General features: G+C 32.9%; 1 pseudogene; it reads left to right on the plus strand.

The window, feature by feature from the left end:
* The first annotated feature begins 1,638 nt into the window (after window positions 1–1,638).
* On the plus strand, window positions 1,639–4,572 carry LOC133292500 (probable serine/threonine-protein kinase PBL11; annotated as a pseudogene).
* Window positions 4,573–6,216: the final 1,644 nt, after the last annotated feature.

The following is a 6,216-nucleotide window of genomic DNA, read 5'->3' on the forward strand; positions in this document are numbered from 1 at the left end:
TTTTTTTTAAAACTTGTTTAACCACTCAATTTTTCGTTCTGAATCCATTTTCAGAGTTAGTTTTTCATTTGAGACCTTCTACTCAATTTTCTTTTCTTAGGGTTACGTGTTTGACAAATTACCATTTTACCCTTCTTATATATTTTAGTTCTAAATTCAGGATTTTTACTAATCCTACCCTTTAATCAACATTTTATATATATATATATATATATATATATATATATATATATATATATATATATATAATTATATGTTTTAGAAATATGAGGTGTTATACTTGTAATTTAGTAATCTTTTCTTTTTGAAATAAAGCAATGAAATAGTCATTATTTTAAAATTATTATTTTTATTAGTAATTTAGTATATTAGTATATTACCCATTAAATAATTTTAATTATTTGTGACTCAATTTTATTAATAATTATATTAATTTCTAAAAAATTGTAATTGATTTTTTTTTTGGTAAACAAATGATTTTTTTATCTTTATCAAATATGAAATATATTTACTTTTTATTTAACATTTTTTAAGAGATATAAAAAAAACTCTTATATGACATATATAATTATAGAGATTAATATTTCTCATGTTATAGGAGATAATTTAAACACGTATAAAGTGTATGTGATCCGTATTTTTTTTCCTTTTTTCTCTTTATATGGCCTTATATGGGTGTCACACAGTTATACATATATATATATATATATATATATGTGAGATTTACATTTTTGCCGCTGCTGTACGTGCAGCAATCAAATACTTGCCATATAAATACTTTAAAGCATTAAATGCGGAGAATCATAACTATACAAAAGATGAAAGGGTTAAATGTGGAGAATCATAACCATACACTTGTCGTTGCTGTACGTAAAGCGGCTACAGAAATAATTTTACTTTTATATATATATATGTAAGAGATAAAATTATCTCATACATTAATCTTATAATTAATCAGGACATGATATATTTACCATCAATTAAATTTACCATTTCTTATTATCAAATCTTAACCGTTAATTTTTTTCAATCTGTTATTTATAATTTATTAAAGATTAATTAATAAATGTTATATAATAAATTATAACCATCATATCGATAAAAATCAACAATTAAAATTTAATAATAAAAAATAATAACTTTGGTAAATAAATTTCTCCCCTATTTATATTCCCAGCATTAATGTTTGTTGGGTTTCCAAAATGACAAAAAGCTAGAAGCAGGAAAAAAAAAGTGAAGTCAACCTTCTATTCTACTTTCTCTGGTTTGCCAAAAGGGTCCAAAAAGGCTACAAAAAATATAGACTCCATTAACAAAGTGACCGAATTTCCTCTTTTGACCCTTCGCTCTTGCTTCCACGATCCTTCTCATCAAAATCCAAATCATCAAGGCTTGAAAAAAAGGTTTCTGAAATCTCAGCTACTCAGTGCGCAATCACTAGGATCTGCCTTAAGCCAAGTGGGTTCTTTTTCTTCTGTTTTGTTTGCATTTCATTCTGGGGTTATTGCTCTGTTTATCCACCCCATTTTTGAAAACTTGCCTTTTCACCCTTTGAAGTTTGACACTTTTTTTTTTTTTTTTGCTTGCATTTGAAAGCCTTAACCTTTGAAATCTTCGTTTATATGGGTGATTTTGTTGATGGGTGGTTGCTTTAGCAATCGGATTAAGGCTGTGAGCCCTTCCATTACAGGTCACCTTTTTCTTTTTGACTTGCATCTTCATTTTTTGTTTCTTTGTTTTCTGTCAATATGTGAATGAGCTAATTATTCTCCAGATTTTTGGTTCTGTTGGGGGTTGGAAATGAATATGGGTTTGATTGTCACAGAGTTAAAGTTGTTATCTTTATGGATAGTTGTGCAGTCATGTCCATGTATCCTAGTCTATGGAACATGCTTGAGATCCTTGCAATTTAAGGTTGTTATGGTTTTTCTGATATGTTGATCCGTGCTTCATAAAAAAGGAGTTTGAATTGGGAGACCCATTGGATTGTTAGACTCTAGATTTGGTCCTTAATGTGAATTGTAGTTTTTCTATCCCCTTGAAATTCCCACTCAGGGTCAGTTTGGTATGGGAGTATAAATGGGGGTGAAAAGTCTTTGGATGAGTTTTCAATACAATTTTAGTAATAAAACAAATCATTGAATTTTTCACCTTCGTTTTTAACCCCATTCCAAACTGATCAGAGGTAATGTTTTCTGTAAGATGATTCCTCCAAACTGTAATATGAGTCCGAGGGAAATTCTTGTTAAGACAACATAAGGATAATTCTGGGGTTTTGTGGAAGTCCATGTAAATTTGGTATTATGAGTGATGACTTTGTTTATTATAAGGCCAATGATGGTAAGTGAGTCCTTCTTAAGTTGATTTTCTTGGCATTGATGTAGGGTTCACTTTTATAAGTATAAGCAGGAGTGGCCATGACATCAGCTCAAATAGCAGGAACTCATCAGCCTCCATATCTGTCACTTCTAGAAGTGAGGGTGAGATCTTGCAATCTTCCAATTTGAAAAGCTTCAGCTACAGTGAAGTAAGAGCAGCCACAAAAAATTTCCGCCCAGATAGTGTCTTAGGGGAGGGTGGATTTGGTTTTGTTTTTAAGGGCTGGATTGATGAGCATTCACTTGCCGCTACCAAACCAGGAATCGACATGATTGTTGCTGTAAAGAGGCTTAACCAAGAGGGCTTCCAGGGTCATAAAGAATGGTTGGTTAGTATCTATTCTTCTCTAGATACTACTTCAGTTTCCTCTCTGATGCATATTATTCTGGCTTCAAACTTTATTTCATTGTATATTAACAAAATTCTAGGCTACTACTAGCTTTTTTCGGATACTCTTTCATTTTCCCTGTATGATCCCGTTTGGGGGATTCTCTGTGGAACTGTATGTTTGTTCTCATTTGATCTTATTGGCATTGTTGGCCAATTCATGTAACTTCAATAGCTCACTTTGGAAGGACTTGACTATGATACTGAAGTTCAATCATTTTCTAAAACTGATTGATGTTCTTCTTATTTTGTATTGTTTGACTCACAGGCTGAAATCAACTATCTTGGGCAACTGCAGCATCCTAATCTTGTCAAGTTAATAGGATATTGCTTCGAGGATGAGCATCGGCTTCTGGTTTATGAATTTATGCCTAAGGGAAGCATGGAGAATCATTTGTTCAGAAGTTACTACCTTCTATTTTAGACGAATAATTCTTTGTTCCTTTTTCTTCTTATTAAAAGAGTTTTTTATTATTATTATTTTTGGTAATAATTTAAAGTTTAATTGTAAGTTCTAATACTAATGCTGCCTGAAATCATCATTAATACAGGAGGTTCTTATTATCATCCATTCTCTTGGAGTTTACGATTGAAAATAGCCCTTGAGGCTGCAAGGGGTCTTGCTTTTCTCCATAGTACAGAACCTAAAGTCATATACCGTGACTTTAAAACTTCTAATATCCTACTTGATAATGTATGTACATAATTGGAACTTGAGCATGTCCTGTTATGGTTGAATATGATGGATTTATTAGCTGATTACTAAAATGCTTCATCACATGGTGGATATACGGCACCGGAGTATCTTGCAACAGGTATTATCTCTGGTGTATGTCAAATTGTATTCCTAATTAGTTTTTTGGGGTTTCTTGCACAGGTTTTCCCTCTCATTAAGTATGCTGTTTTGGTTGATAAACTATATTATCACATAATTTTTTATGGTCATTTCCTTTGTCTAGTACTCAAATTTTCTGAAGTGGTGTTTACACATTATTCCATCATTAGGGTTTTAATCATCCTTTCATGTACAATACCAAGCTTCGCCACATTATCACTTTTCTTTGGATACATTTGCTCAATCCGGCAATCTCTATATCATAAAATATTATGTTTCAATTATCATTGATAGAGATTATTGCCGTCTCTCATGATTTGTGAATTTACTGGGTTTCAGCAGCTTTTAGTTTTACATATTAATATGCAAACAAGGAAGTGATGCCTGTTATATTTTCATAGCTAAACAAATTTTGTTTCGCTAGGTCATCTCACTGCAAAGAGTGATGTATATAGTTTCGGAGTAGTTCTTCTGGAAATAATATCAGGAAGATGAGCTATAGACAAGAACCAAGCACCTGGAGAACATAACCTAGTTGAATGGGCCAAACCTTATTACCTATCTAACAAACGCCAAGTTTTTCGAGTAATGGATCCGCGTCTTGAAGGACAATATTCCCATACTCGAGCTCAAGCAGCAGCCACACTTGCTTTGCAATGTCTTGCTGCAGAACCTAAAAGCAGGCCAAATATGGATGATGTGGTAAGAGCATTGGAGCTGCTTCAGGAATCAAAGGACATGCAAGAAAAAATGGTGTTCAGAAAGAGCATCGTGAACGCAGTTCTGTACTCGGCCATCCCAATGGCCGCCCTATAGCTGACAAAGGTAGTGCAGATGCTCCCAGAAAGGCTTCTGCTTATCCTAGGCCTTCTGCTTCTCTCCTTCAAACTTGAGAGAGTTTTGTGATGTGGCTAGTTGTAAGAAGAACGTAAAAAGTTCAGAGATATAGGTTTGGCTTGAACCATAATTATGTTAGCTATGTATAGTTTCTGTTATTTATATCTTGTATTTTTAGCTACACTAGAAATTCTTTTCTTCTTGTGATCCTGATTGTTAGTCATGAGAGTCTAATATGGATCCTTAAGGTGTTCATTGCTTTTGAACCATGTATACAACTGCAATATTACCTATGTGGATGATGCTCTACTTTTTCATCTTGCTTTTAGTATATGAAAAAGTCATCACAATGATGACTTGTTGACTTCCATTCTAACCACCCAACCTTTTTGACAACGCTAAGTCCGGGTAGCGTGTGGGTTACTTCTATTTAGTCCTATAGTTCAACCTTTTTTTTTTGTTATCTTCTGAAAATTTTAAGAAAAATTTCTCAGCTGTTGGCATTTGTTGCAACTAACATGTATCTGGAAATATGTTTTATATGTTTCTTTTTTCTTTATTTTTCTTCTTTTTAAAAAAATTACAAAAAATAAAATTTGTGAGGTCCTACCCCAGAAAACAACAAAAACTAAGGAACAGCAAAACCAAAATCAGAAATACAAGCAAGATCAGCTGAATTGAATATAACTACTTCATTCCTTCAGGTAGTGAGCCTGAGTTAGTTAGTTTGTTAGGGAAACTATTCTAGAATATTCTTAAATAATAGGATATAAGGAGGGGAATGTGAGAATGTGAGGTATGCATGTATTCAGAATATTTGAATTAGTGTTTGTAATCTCAAGATAAAATGCAGAAAATAAACACCGAAAGACCTCACTCACTCTAAAGCCAATATTCCTAGGCCAAAGTGATCCCAAGAGATCCTTTCCCAAAACCCCACTTCAAATATTTTGAATACATGCATACCTCACATTTCTACACTCCCCTCCTTATATCCTATTATTTAGGAATATTCTAGAATAGTTTCCATAACAAACTAACTAACTCAGGCCCATTCTAATTAACTGAGGTTCATCAGGTAGTAATCTGAAGAGTAGAAAGATTCTTTATATAAACTAGTTTCTCTTTGGTTCACAAGGGAATCTACTCAACACTTTTTCCTTAACTTTAGATTCACCTCGCTGTTTCATCCTGCTTGTACTTCAGTGCCTTTGATAATTGCTTATTTCTCTTCTCACCTTCATCAAGACTTTTCCCAATAGATTGTATATCTACGTGTAGACTAATGTTCCTGAGTGTCCATATTGGATGACCCAATGGTGTCATTAGTCACAAGAAGAGTGCAAAGATATACCTCCTTTCTGTAATGCTTCTCTTTCAAGTGTGCCTGAAAAGACCATATTTCTTCATTTACGTCCTCCAAGTCTTTCTTAGCATATTTTATTTTGGTTTCAAGTGCCCTCCTTTAACTCATCACATTGAGCCTTGTAGAAGTAAATTAAATATTACTATAATGGCTTTCGTAGCTAAATATCACAATTATTCTGGTTATGATTCTTATGGTGATAATTGATAAGCATCTAGGGAAGTTGAATCAGGTGTCTGTTTCCACCCTCAATCTCGGTCAAACCAGATTAGTTGGGTAATTGATGAAATAATGAAGAAATAAAAAAGAGTCAAAATTAAATAAAGCTGTTTGGAAGGATTTGATCAAGAGTGTATATATTTTGGCTTCTGTTGTTAGAAGGTTATCAACATCTTCTGTTTTATTTAACTTT

This window comes from Gastrolobium bilobum, unplaced genomic scaffold (genome assembly GCF_033153095.1).
Source record: "Gastrolobium bilobum isolate Gb01-03AN ecotype WA unplaced genomic scaffold, APGP_CSIRO_Gbil_v1 utg23672, whole genome shotgun sequence".
Classification (NCBI taxonomy): Eukaryota; Viridiplantae; Streptophyta; class Magnoliopsida; order Fabales; family Fabaceae; genus Gastrolobium; species Gastrolobium bilobum.